Raw genomic sequence first — 15101 nt, 5'->3', positions numbered from 1 at the left:
TTGCTGTGGGCTTTTCGTAGATGGCTTTTAAGATGTCGAGGAAAGTTCCCTCTATCCCAACACTCTGAAGGGTTTTGATCAGGAATGGATGCTGTATTTTGTCAAATGCTTTCTCTGCTTCTAATGAGAGGATCATATGATTCTTGGTTTTTCTCTTGCTGATATGATGAATCACATTGATTGTTTTACGAGTGTTGAACCAGCCTTGTGTCCCGGGGATAAATCCTACTTGGTCATGGTGAATAATTTTCTTAATGTGTTGTTGGATCCTATTGGCTAGTATCTTGTTGAGAATTTTTGCATCCATGTTCATCAGGGATATTGGTCTGTAATTCAAGGAGTCCATTTTGAATCCAAGTGAAAAATCTGCCCCAAGTGGGGCAGAAAACAAATATAAAATGTGTGGTGCAGGTATTTAAATCCGATTTCTAATATTCTTACCTAAGCTACAGTGTATTCTGGAAAAGGGCCTCTGGTTCCCTTCTTTACCCCACGTGCATCATATTACTCAATGATTTTATGTTAGATTGGTCCAAAAAGGTTTTTGTGAGCAGATTTGGGTCCTATTTTGTAATATAATCTTTTTTCTTTCTAATAGAATATTGATGACTTAAAAAAAAAATCTGAAACTTTGCTTTTCAGGTATATAAGTGGAGTGTCTTTACCTCCCAGACATCCCTAAAGCATGTTTGTGGTATATGTTTTGATATCCAACTTAGAGTTTTTTAAACCTTAGCACTAGCCCTTAATTTTATTCTTGAATCATTCTAACTGTACGAAGTTTGCCTCCTCATAATACAGTGGGAATGATAGAGCTTGCACATGTGATAACCTCTTTGATGATAGGCAACGAGTGGTGTTTAGCATTTTCTTAGGCTGGAATGTTTTAAAAACTGAAATAGTTTTCAATAGCCATTTCCCCTATTTCTGGTTTGTTTTTGTTTTTGCCTTTTTTTTTTTTTTTAAAGAGTACTGGACATGTCCAAACTGAGCTCCTCATCTTCCTCCGAACTTACTATTACCAGGGGTTTCCTCTTCCTTGATGATAACAACTTCCAGTTGCTCAGGCCAAACATCTGGATGTCATCCTTGACTTCTTTCTTTCCTTTATATCCCATGCTTAATCTTTCAAAAAATTCTTTTGAGTCTATGTTCAAATCATGTCCAGAACCTATCACTTTTCATCACCTCTACCGCTATTACCCTCATCCAAACCACCGTCATCTTTTGCTTTGATTATTGTAGTCGCCTCCTTAACTGGCTCCCTGCTTTCACCTTTGCTCTCTTTTCTCTTCCTACAAAGCAGCCAGAGCAATCCTGGTGAAAGCATAGACAGAGCGTGCTACTCCTTTGATCATATGCTGCAGTGGCTTCCCACTGCCCCCACCACATAGAAGAATCTGCGTGGTGTGCCCCTGCCATCCTGTTGTCTGTCTGAATTCATCTCCTCTGACTTCTCTTCCCTCTTCCCTTTCCAACCACAGTGACCTCATTGTTGTTCCTCACATATGCTGGGTATTTTCCTGCCTCGGGTGTTTGCTGTGACCCTTGCTTTACCTCTATCACTCTTAGATACCTTCTAGATATTCCTCTGCTAGATACATATGTTCCTGATGGGCTCCCCCATCTAACGTCTCCTTCCCATGAAAGCGTCTTCACCATCTTTAAAACTACAGCTGTTTCCCTGGCACTCTCTCCATCCTTCTTACCCTGCTTAGTTTGTTGTTTTCCTCTCTGATGCTTACCACTGTCTAGCAGACTTTTACAGTTTACTTATTTTATATTTTCTGTCATTGTTTCTGAGAATGCCAGTTTTCTGAAGGCAGGGATTTTTGTTGATAATGTTCAGTATCATAGTTCCAGCCTGGAACAGTGCTTGTCATATAGCGTATGATAAATAAAAATTACTCACTCATTTCCTGATTATTGTGGGTAGATTTTTCATTTCTATCATTTAACTTGATTCTCCTCTGTGCTCCCAGGACCATTTGACCTAGAATTAGGTCTTGACTCAGAGTAGACCCTGAAGAGATAAAGAGAAACAAGAGGCATTTAGGGAGCATGAAGAGTTTGCAAAGACACCAATAAGTGAGAGAGCAGTGTGAAGATTTGGGGGATGAATAACTGAAGGAACACAAGAAAGGAAATGGTAGGAGAACAACATTTGAAGGTTTATAGCAAGCATATTATCAAGGGACCTGTGTATTTTGCCAGGATACCTGGATTTATCCTGTGGGCAGTGGTGAATCATTAAAAGATTACACAGGGTTTGACTTACTCAGATTAGTATTTTGAGGGGCAAAAAAATCACTGTGGTATAAATTCTTCTCAAAAATTGTGAACTTCTCAAATTGATAGATGGGTATAGAAAATGATTTTTCTTACAATGTATCATGAAGCAGCACCCTGGAAAGGTTTATACCTTAAATAAGTTTGGATCAAAGTTGCAAACACAGCTGCATTTGCACATCTGAGCATGAACAAGGGCATATGTGACCTGTGTAAAATAAATGCCTTTGGAACCCTTAACACAGTTTTAGGAACTTTGTACCACTGATGTGATGTTCCTGTTTTACCATCACAACAGGCTAGTTATTACTGCACTTGTTATCTCTGAATGTGCTTTGATATTATTTGTAGCTAAAGGGCAAATGGTAACTTTCCTTTAATTAACAGTATTTTCAATTACTTTTCATTCTACAGTTATAAAGAAAAATTGACTTAAGTGAAATCCACTTGCTTTGTGAAAACAAAGACTTTTCTTAGTGGCAGAAAAATAGCCCCTAGGGGAAGAAATTTTATTTTTGGAGAAGTGTTGGAGGGTGGTATTTTAGAGATAGTATGTGGGTTGCCAACAGTGACTGCACTTTTCCAGGTAAAGAGAGCCTCTACCAGGTGGACAGTCTCTGGAAACAGCCACATGTTCAATTAAAATGTTCTAGCGAACGTAGTGAGAGTTGGGTAGTTTTTCATCTTTATCTCAATTTCCAGCACATCAAAAGAATTTAGCTTTAATTGCCTCTTATAGGAATTAATCTGTATGGAAGCCTATCTCTAAATAGCCAGAGAGGCCATGCCCAAATGTGAAGCCAATCTTCTCTCCACACTTGCAAGTGCCCCAGAGAGATTTGCTCACATGTAAACAGACCCCTATTGGGTTCCTATTAGTAGAGCTAACAGTAACTTATTTTAAATTGAGATTTTAGGAATTCTAATAACTTTTTGTCAGGATTTTTGGTTCCAAGCAACAGAAACAGGCTGATTATTTTAAGACTAAAAGGATTTCACTGGAAGGCTAGTAGGGGAGGAGAGGGACATGCTAATTGATGGGGAGGTAGAAGGTCTGGGAGGGTAAATTGGCAGCAACCAGGGACCTCTAGGGGAAGCAGGAACTATAGTCGGTATCAAAAGTCTGGTTTGTTGCAAGGAATTTGGCTTCTAGAAATTCTTCTTTACTCACGATTCAAGCTGCCAGAAGCAAGTACCCGATAGACTCTCAGGGAGTGGGTAATGGAAAACTCTGTCGTCTTCTACTCCTTAGTAGGGAGCCACAGTTACAATGCAGGCCCTACTGCCTAGACTAAACCAAATGGATAATTTGCCTCAAAGAGAGATCACGGTGTTCATAGTAAATGGGGCTTGGGGGAAGATTGAATGCTATCAAAGTGACCAATATATGTTACTCTTGCTATTTGATTGTTTGTTGCTTTGCTTTTTTTCAAGTGACTAGTGTGGTGAGGGGTAAGGGTTCTTCCTTTTCCAAATTGGTTGACTATTCATATATCTATAGCTATCCATATGTGTGTGTGTGTGTGTGTGTGTGTGTGTGTGTGTATACTTTTTCTCTTGTGGAAAAGGAGTTGTGGATTTGGATGGAAAAGAAAGAAGGTTAGATACAGGCCAATGTACTGTCTACCTGTAGTAACTCAGGATTATCTGTAATACTGTAGACTCAAAATTGTTCTGAATTATCCTGGAACTGCTCTATTTTTTTCCTTACCCACTGCTCCTAAATTACTAACAAAAGGGAGCTAGGGTAAACCAAAAGGTCTTTATATGTTTTTCTTATTTCAAGTCAGGTTGGGATCAAAGGTGACCATTGATTAAAACAGGCAGATGTATGTGCATATACACACACGTAAATATTTATGTATCTTATTTAATACTTAGTTATTTAGAGTCCATTGTAGGTCTAATGTCTCTAAATGCTTTAGTGTTTATTTCTGAAGAACAAATACATTTCTTTTACATAATCATAGGATAATTATTCAAAATCAGGAGGTTAACATAGACGTAATATTGTAATCTATAGACCCCATTTAAAATTCACCAATTGTCCAAATGTCCTTTATAGCAAAAATAAATCTTAGAGCCTGTGTTGTATTTTGCTCTCATGTATCTTTGGTCTTTGTAATATGGAAGTATTCTTCATTAATCTCAAACAAAGAGTTTTTTTTTAAGATAGTGATATTTTTGAATATTTTGCAGAATGTCCCTTATTTTGAGTTTGATTAATTTTCTTATGAATGGGTTTAGGTTTTGTGCTTTTGGCAAAAGGATAACAAAAATGATGTGTTTTCAGTGCACTATTTCAGAAAGCACATGAGGTCAGTTTCTATGGCTAATAATGTTAACTTTGATCATTTTTCTCAAGGTGGTTCTTAATAAGTTACTGTCCATCTTCAAAAGGTTCACAGGATCGAGTGAGTAATAATGGCCTTGTGTCTGAGGTGTTCTGAGGATGATAGAGAGGTACTCTTTTTACCCAGAGGGGGCTGGTTAGTGCGATGCTTTGGAAAATAAATGCAGGACTCGATGTGGTGCTTGATCCCAGGACCCTGAAATCAGGACTTAAGCCAAAATCAAGAGTCTGATGCTTAACCGACTGAGCCATCCAGGCATCCTAAGTTCTAATCATTTTAAATTAAAACAAAGAATGTTATATAACTACTGTTAGGAGTTTGTGAACTTGTTCTGTCTGGAAAACTTGCTCTTTTATAATGAGGTGACATAATGGTTACATAAATGGGTGAAAGAAGTAACGAAATCTATCTAGAATATTATAAAGGCTTCAGTGATTTTTTTTTTATATAATATATTGGAGGATTGTGAGTTCTTCATAAGGAAAATTCAAAATATATTAAACCTGGTGTCCATGACTCCCTACGCATATGCAAGTTTAATCTTCATGAGTTTATGAAATCCTTTAAATGATAAGCCAACTTTATGTGAGTTTATATCTTATGTGCATTTTTCTCTCATAGGGTCCATAGCTTTTATCAGACTCTTAGTGGGTCCTTTGAATTCCTCTAAATCAATGGGCAGCCCGGGTGGCTCAACGGTTTAGTGCTGCCTTCAGCCCAGGGCCTGATCCTGGAGACCTGGGATCGAGTCCCACGTCAGGCTCCCTGCATGGAGCCTGCTTCTCCTTCTGCCTGTGTCTGTGCCTCTCTCTCTCTCCTCTCTGTGTATTCTCATGAATAAATAAATAAAATCTTAAAAAAAAAGAATTCCTCTAAATTAAGAAGTGTTTGTAGAGTGGTATGTTAGAAGTAGAATTACAACCCTAGACTAACTATACTCAGTGCAATCTTAAATCAAGTAACTTAATCTTCCTAAGCTTCAGTTTCTCTTTTATAAGATAAGGGTTTTAATTAAGTTCAAGTTTCCTCACTAAGTGTATCTCAATCAAAAAGTATTTCTTAAAGACTTTCGCGCTCTAGGTGAACACAGGTCAGGTTTTTTGGCCATTGTAGAGTTGGCCCTCACAGTGTATTAATAAATCTGGATCTTGATTTTCAATTTACCTTGAAAAAATATGCAAAAATGTCTACTCTGGGCCCAAATAATAGCACAGCAATCATTTGGAGCAGATCAGTGCTAATGTGTTTGGATAGATGTATGCAGTGAGACTCTCCACAGTCGTCACCATACCCTATAGTCTCATACCAGATTGCTCCACTCATTTATATGGTTTTCCTGCCCCTGGAAGCATTTGAGGTCATGTCCTCAGATATATACAACATATTCTTTAGCTGGAGAGGAGAATGGGTCATAGGGAGGTGACACGATGTCAGGAAGGTAGGCCTCTGTGTGCCTTTATTGAGGGAATGCTGAAACTATGTGTGCCCTGATTATAGAGGAAGACAACACTTTTTACAGAAAGGGGCTTCTCTGCACAGAGTGGATGTTGGAAAATTATCACCAACTTGTATTGCACATCTTGCATTATACTCTTAAGTATTTGCTATCCATCAGTATTTTAGGATGTTGTATTACATGGGGCTTACTATATTCCAAGCCAGAGTGAGATTTCTGGAAAAATTGGAAAGAGTATGAAAAAGCTTCTCAGGCCCTGATTGTTCACAAGTAAGACAAAACCTGAAGTGATTGTGCATTTTAGATGACTTCATTGATTAGGTCAGCAAATTTTTCTGTAAAGGGCCAGAGAGTATTTTTAACTTTGTAGGCCACACAGTCTCTGTTGCAAGCATATAAGCTACTTTAGACAATACATAAATATATAAATAACTGATCATGGCTGCGTTCCAATAGAACTATATTTACAAAAAAGGCAAATTTGGCCTGTGGGTTGTAGTTTGCCAACCCCTGGGCTAGGTACTCATTAGAATATGGAGTCTGGTCTTAAGAGAGGCTTAAAAATCTTAAAGAGATTAAAGATTAAAATAAGATACTAATACAGGAGATATTAGAAAAGATGGCTCATAAGAAAAGCAGACTGGGATTGTTTAACTCCACCAAGAGGAGGTGGTTGGGTGAAATAATTTATGTTTGACATGAAATATAATTTCCTGACGATGAGAGTGGTTACAGTGTCGAATGAATTATTAAGGCAGTTTGTGGACTCTCCCTGAAAGGTTTTAAAAATAGTATAAATTTTCATCTTTGTGAGATGGCTTTCTTTGGAAATGTAAACAGGATAATCTGTAGGTACTGGGAGATGAACAGTGTGGAATGTAGAACAATATTTGAAAATAAAATTGGAATAAGATTGGGCAGAATCAGACCAACGATTCAGAATTCTGATCTTTATATCAGTACTTGGTTCTTTTGTATTATCAGGTATAGATTTTTATTTTTATTTATTTATTTATTTTTATTTTTTGTTTTTTTTAAAGATTTTATTTATTTATTTGTGAGAGACACAGAGAGAGAGGCAGAGACACAGGCAGAGGGAGAAGCAGGCTCCATGCATGGAGCCCGACGTGGGACTCGATCCCAGGTCTCCAGGATCACGCCCTAGGCTGAAGGCAGATGCTCAACCGCTGAGCCACCCAGGTGTCCCAGGCATAGATTTTTAAAACCATTTTGCTAATTTCTGAAAAGCCCAGTGTTCCAGGGAATATGATTGGTTAACATCTAATAAAACCATTAGTAGTGTATTTAATGATTATGAAGTGGTATGTAAAATTTAAATAAAAGATATAATATTTCACTTAACAGAGTTATCCTTAAATTCTTCTGAAAGCCCTCAATACATTTACCCATTCTATTGAGTAACCCATGGAGAACACTATGATTTTGTGAAGGGAGAATAAAGATTGTGCATCTATATTTATTTTGTCACATTGTGTGTCAGTAACTTAAGGCAGTAATTGAAGCAACTTTAGTCAATTTTGGGTTACTCTTTCATCTATATTGAATAGTTTTATAGAAAAATATTATGGGGATCCCTGGGTGGCGCAGTGGTTTGGCGCCTGCCTTTGGCCCAGGGCGCGATCCTGGAGACCCGGGATCAAATCCCACATCAGGCTCCTGGTGCATGGAGCCTGCTTCTCCCTCCGCCTGTGTCTCTGCCTCTCTCTTTCTCTTTCTCTGTGACTATCATAAATAAATAAGAAATTAAAAAAAAAAAAAAGAAAAATATTATGACAGCATTGTCAGGAACTTTGGAGGATGTCTATTTCAAACTTTTAATATTTAAGATAGAGAAATTATAACCCTCTCTTGGGTTTTATTACACCTCTAAAAAGCCTAGAACTTCAACTATATTGCTTATTGCACAAAACTAACTTTTTCAACTGGTATGCTTTTTCTTTTCATCCAAAAAAACTATCATAAGACAATAAATTCAAGTTTCATAGATCTACTCAGCTAAAGAATTTTTCATTGTGTAAAAACTTGTTAAGTTTAAATACCTAGTCCTTTTCCAGGGGTGAGCTATGATCATTCTGTCACTTTCTTCTTTTATTGTCTTAACATGTGTGGTGTATTATGAGAATCTATGCTATTCATTCCAATAATGGAATAAAAGAAGGCATGATAGTAGAGACTTCTTACTATCCCATGTGATGAGTCAAAGATTTATTCTATCCTGTTACAGTCTTGTGGGTGAGGAGTAACTGGGGAGCAAATGTGATCACAGTGTTCTGCATATTAGAGGGTAAATAAAATCTAATAGAGAAGACCTTCCTTGTTAGTAGGGATTAAACTGAATGAAATTGCAAATTAAAATTTCATCTGAGGGATGCCTGCGTGGCTCAACGGTTGAGTGTCTGCCTTTTGCTCAGGGTGTGATCTTGGGTTCCTGGATGGAGTCCCACATCGGGCTCCCTGCAATGAGCCTGCTTCTCCCTCTGCCTGTGTCTCTGCCTCTCTCTCTGTATCTCATGAATAAATAAAATCTTAAAAAAAATAAAATAAAATTTCATCTGAAAATGTGTCTTTCAGACATCATATAATGAAAAAAATATGAAATATTTTTCAGTCTAATGTATCACAAAATAGATATAATTAACTTATCAGAGCAGTTTTACTCTACCATCCTTTCCTCATGTGATTAAAGTTGCTTCCTTTAAAAGAAGTAAATTAGGGAGGCTTTGCCACTTATTTCAGGGATTCTGCATTTAAACAAAAAGTTTTCAGAATCCTTAAATTGAACCTACCATAACAGTAGGCTGTGAGTATTTGTGTTTATATTTGTGTTTGTGTGAGAGAAAGCAGTTTGTGAAAAAAAAATCAGGCTCATTTAGTTACTTAACACTCCAGCATGACAAGCAAAAGTGTTCCTTTCTGGCATTATCACTTAAAATAAACTGACTTGACCCTGAATGATGCTGGATATTTCGGAAAGTTAATTTCACCCTTAGGAGATTTGCTGCCATTGATATCCAGGAAATGTGTTGTAGCCACTGACTACAGCTCCAAAGGAAGAGTTCCAAAATCTCTGAGCTATATAGCAACATCATAATCTTCTTAAGATCAATTATGTCTGGCACATATACTTATTTGCTTTTTAAAGCCTGAAGTATAATCTACACACAGTAAAATGCACACATCGTAAGTACGCAGTTCAGTGAGTTTTAAAAATTGCACACACCTGTGTTACGCCTATCAAAATATAGAACAGTCTCGTCATCATAGGGTTTTTCCTGCTCCTTTCCATCATTCCCTGAATTGACCACCCACCACAACCCAGGTAACCACTGTCCTGATCTCCTTCACTGTAGCTTAATTATGCTGTTCCAGGACTTCTTATAAATGACATCATAAAGTGTGCCGTCTACTGTGCCTGGCTTCTTTCCTACAGCAAAATATTTTCTGAGGTTCATCTGTGATGTTGCATGTATGATGTATGCTGTTGGCAGTTCATTCCTTTTTATTGCTGAGTAAGAGTGCTTTTGTTATAACTTGTGTTTTATGATGTAAGTTAAAACTACATGAGAAAAATGGACTGTCCCCTTGTAAGTTAGAGAATAATGCCACATTCGAGTATTCCATAGAGACCAGTTCTTACTATCACGTATCCTATTATAAAAAGTATTTCTGTATACACAAAATTATTCAATCACAATGACAACTAATGGTTCACATATTTTGCAATAGTTTAGGATAAAATTGTATGAGAGTCTTAAGGGTTTTTAATTGATACCTATCTAATATTTGCTAATTTTATTAAATAGATATTAGGTGTCCAATATGTGACAGACATAATACTGTATGATTTGTTTATGTATTTTGAAATTATGTATGAAACTCTAGAAGAAATTAAATGTCAGTAATTGATCTAAACCTATATGTTTATTTATTATTGATGATTACTAGTTTTCGTACATATCTGTCACTCTATAGACTGATGCAAGTAAAAAGAAACGTGAAGATTCAAGATCTGTTAGAAAGTACTGAGAAAAGTGAGCTCTTATACACCATATTTCAAAAACAGTTTGTCCTGAAGGCTTTCTTTGCTGCTTGCTGTTGAAAAATGGACTCCATGGGGTTGAAGCATCATGGAGATTTTAATTAAGTTTTAATTAAATGTTTTCCATGGTTTTGCATAATAAGGAGATAATATCAAATCTAATTCCTGCAAAATCTAACATGCATCTGGGTAATCAACACATGAGGAACCTCTAAGCATCCAGATAGCTGAGTACTATTTCTATTAAGTATATTTTAAAAGGATGATCCTTACAATGTCTCTAAATGTGTTTATTAGAATCAGTGAACTTCAGAACTCTCCAGGGGAGAAAATTTTTGTTTTAACTTTTACTTCAAATTTCAATGGCTTACTATAATGACAATTTAATGATTTAATGTCTCTGAAATTAGTGTGTTTTGTGTTTGCTAATTAAAAAAAATCTTATATAAGCACTCTTTTGGACTTTTGAAAATCTAAGGGGATAGACTATAAAATTTTGCATCACTTTCAAATGTGTAAACAGGGTAGGAGTTGCCTAAAGTCTTTGTTGTCTAATTGGGGATAATGATACATCAAGACAGTAAGGTTGTGGTAAGGCTTACATGAGATATTATCTCATAGTATTTCATTGTCACACACTGGCTAAAACTCATCCTTTAGGCCTTATATACAAATGGAATTATAGGGATAATTACAGAGATCAGCTAGCTAACAGGAATAAACATTTAAAATATATCACAGTTTTATCATTTCTTCATTTTTAAGGTACCGTGAGCTTTAAACAAATGAAAGTAGAGCATCCCTCTCTTGACCTTTGGAAAACTCTAGTTTAAAAAGTCTATAACATGCAATATAATCCAGTTGACCAAACGTATATTGAATTTTCCCTAGTTGCCAACGATTGTATTAAGTACTGGGATTACAAAGATGAATAATTCAAGATTCCTGACTTCCTTTTCCCTGTTCAGCTTTTTTCCTTACTTCTTTTAGCTTTTCATTCAATATGTATTTTTACCCTTAATTTCAAGACCTACATTTTAACTGTAAATGAATAGGTCAGATTGGATGGTTTCTAAAATATCTTCCATTTCTGCAATTCTGTGCCTTTTAAATCTATGCCTTGAATACTGACTGAAGCAGGATTTGCTGAGAAATGCAGGAAGTTTGAAATTATTTTATGTCCAAATTAAAGAAACTAAGCTTTAGAGTCAGATGGGCCCACGTACAAATATTTACCATTTGGATAAGCTACCAAATCTCCTTGAATTTATCTCCATGGAGTAATCAATCCATAAAATAGGGATACAAATACTACCTACTTTATAAAGTGTTAGGAAGATTAAATGAGATAATGCATGTAAGGCTCTTAAACAGATGTGTTCAGAATATAGTAAGTTTATTTATTTTTTTTTATAAATTTTTATTTATTTATGATAGTCACACACACACAGAGAGAGAGAGAGGCAGAGACACAGGCAGAGGGAGAAGCAGGCTCCATGCACCGGGAGCCTGACGTGGGATTTGATCCCGGCTCTCCAGGATCGCGCCCTGGGTCAAAGGCAGGCGCCAAACCGCTGCGCCACCCAGGGATCCCCAATATAGTAAGTTTAAAATAAGTATTACTCCTTGTTATTCAGGCAGTGTAAATATAGGTAATTTACCTATCTGGAAAAGTATCCCTGAATATTCTTAAATAAAATGTGTTTGTCCTGGGGTGCCTGGATGGCTCAGTTGCTTAAGTGGCTGCCTTTGGCTCAAGTCATGATCTCAGGGTCCTGGAATGGAGCCCTACATTGGGCTTCCTGCTCAGCAGGGAGTCTGCTTGTCCCTCTCCCTCTGCTCCCCTTGCTTGTGCTCTCTTGCTCACTCTCTCTCAAATAAATGAATGAAATCTTTAAAAAAAATATGTTTGTCCTCATTTTACAAGAAAAGTGAGTGAACTTGGTAATGATAACAAAATAAATGTGTTTTCTGCTCATTCCAGTCATGTTTTTGTCAAGAGCAGCATTCTGACATGCTTTAGTGGCAGAGGATTAGAGCACAGAAGAGCCATCTTATATCTGGCATCCTCATTACTCAGCATAATACTGAACACAACAACCCTAACACATGTTTGCTGAATGGATGAACAAATGATTGATTAGATGAATGGATGAAAAGGATTCCACAAGATAATTTGTCCTTTATACACTAGGGAAAAAGTCTTACTCAAGGCAACATTAGTAAATGGTTGAGTAGGGACCAAAATCCAGATTTGCCTATTCATTGGTATTTTTCTATAATTCTATAGTCTTCCGTTTCTTACAGTGATACAAATTCATGCCCATGTTACATTATGATGATTTCACAAAACATGTGATACAATCACATTTCCGACTTACCCACAGCAAGAATTTCAAGTACTAAGTGAGGTAGTTAGCATTAGTTTTCCTATTTTACTTTCAGAAAATGTGGGACTAGGAAAAAAGGAGATGACTGGGATCCCTGGGTGGCGCAGAGGTTTGGCGCCTGCCTTTGGCCCAGGGCGCAATCCTGGAGACCCCGGGATCGAATCCCACGTCGGGCTCCCGGTGCATGGGGCCTGCTTCTCCCTCTGCCTATGTCTCTGCCTCTCTCTCTCTCTCTGTGTGACTATCATAAATAAAAATTAAAAAAAAAAAAAAAAGGAGATGACTGAGAATTACAGACCAATTTTTAGTATCCAGTAAATGTTTGCTCCAGAGGAATACTTTTGCCCCAGTGTTATAATGTTATCCCATCTTTCTGAGTTAATGATGGCCTATGACTCTGAGTAACAGCACTCTGGCTCTTTTGCATTCCACTGGCCCTGTTATGATTATGGAATCTTATTAAGAACATTCCCTTTGAGATATTGAGATAAAAGACCCTAAACGTGTATCATTAAGAGTTATAACATTGGGCAAAAGTCATGTTTCCTTTTATGTATCTTTGATCTTAATGATCTGTTTGGGCCAAAATGGAGTTATATGCTCTCAGAACAGCTGCAGGGGTAAGAAAAAAATTTTGAGAAGGATAGAAATTAGGAAATATGAATTGAAATCATGACTAGTGAAGTCACTTCAACAGTAAATATGAAGGAGCAATTTGAAATCTAGCAATGTACCAACACTTGGGTGCCAGGTGTTTTTAATTAAACATATCTTAAAGTATTAAAAATTAGAAATGCATATATCCTTCAGCATTTTGTCCTCCATATTTTGTGTGTGGGTTTAGATAGAAAGTAAAAAAATAACAAGGAACTAAAGAAACTGCTAGTAGGAAAATCAGTTGAAATAATCCAGATGCTTCTACCATTTTAAAGGTCAAATCTGGTTTGCTCATAAAGCCCAGAGCAGTATGAGAGGAGATGTTTAATAAATCTTGGAATTTGGTAGTAGAAGAAAAGTGGTGAATTTACAACTTAAGCTTGGTTGTTTGGATTTTCACATTATGCCATCTAAGAGTAGAAAAGATTTCTTCCAGCTGTAAAATTGTGGGTTAAAAGAAATGTCACACTTTCACTTTTTTCCCTATTTAAATGAATATCCATATGTTCTGAATGTTACCAGATTTTCAGGCTTTAGAAACTGAAGGCTTTTATTCATAGGACAGGCTTTGCAGGAGCTGCTATAGTACAAATTCGTCCTTATAACTCTCCAACATACATATATTTCTCTTTGGAAATAACAGCTCTTGGGTAGCAAGAATAATTTCATTGTGGCCTTCAGAGCTTTTGGCTTTTGTTTGAAAAATCCAGAAAGTGCAGAGGTTATGATGTATTGCTTCGGTGACACGAACACTTGTCCCTTAGGATTGACATTTCAGGAACTTCTTCATGTGTTACAAAGCCACCTGCAGAGAGTATTTGAAAGTCACTGGATAGCTGACTTCACCCACAGGGAAAGTGACAGGGACCTGGAGTAGAGCCTTTTCAGTGGAAACCTTTAGGCATAATTAGATTATTCTAGCAGGTAGTGGATTCATGTCAATCCAGCCATCTCTGGAGGGTGCTGGGAGTTACCAGCATCACAGGACAGCTTTGACTGGCTGGTTGCCACAGTACTCTGAGTTAACTTCAGGGACCTTTTGAACTGCCTTCAGGATGTGGGGTAGAATTGCAGCAGGCTCTAGAGACATTTTAAAGATTCATTCTTTATCTGAGCTGGCCCTTAGGGATCTGGAGAGAACCTGGTATGCTGGAGATAATTCGAGGGTCCTTTGAAATATGAACTATCTATAAAATACTGGTTTGGCATATAGTGACTTATTCATATAATACTGTAATGCATTATTCATAAAAATATTCATAAAATGCTGGACTGACATATAGTAAAGTACACATAAAATATTGGTGTTGAAACATGATTGATACTATGTGTGATGGTTAATTGTATGTGTCAGTTTGGGCTAATGGATGCCCAGATAGTTTTTTTTTTTTTTTTTTTTGGATGCCCAGATAGTTGATAGAAAAACATAAGCTCTACGTCTGTCCTTGAAATTGTTTCTGGAAGAGATTAGCACTTGCATTAGTTAACTGAATAAAGATCTCCCTTACATGTGTTGGTGGTCATCATCCTGTTGAGGGCCTGAATGTGGGGGCAGAGGGAAGTTCAGCTTTCTGTTGAGCTGGGACATCCATCTTTCCCTGCCTTTGGAGAACATTAGTACTCCTGGGTCTTGGACCTTCAGATTTGGATCAGAGCTTATACCATCAGTTCCCTACCTCCCCATTCTTGTGTCTTTGGAGTCCGAATGGAGCTTACACTCTTGGCTTCTCTGGTTTTCTGGCCTTTGGACTTGAACTGAATTATACCACCAATTTAGAGGGCAAATAGTGGAACTTCCAGGCCTCCATAATTACATGAGCCAATTTCTATAATCCTCTTAAAAAAATCTGTATCTATCTATCTATCTATCTATCTATCTATCTATCTATTATCTA

The sequence above is a fragment of the Vulpes lagopus genome, chromosome 17, assembly GCF_018345385.1.
Source record: "Vulpes lagopus strain Blue_001 chromosome 17, ASM1834538v1, whole genome shotgun sequence".
Lineage (NCBI taxonomy): Eukaryota > Metazoa > Chordata > Mammalia > Carnivora > Canidae > Vulpes > Vulpes lagopus.
The sequence above is the reverse complement of the archived record's forward strand: the minus strand, read 5'-3'. Positions refer to the sequence as shown.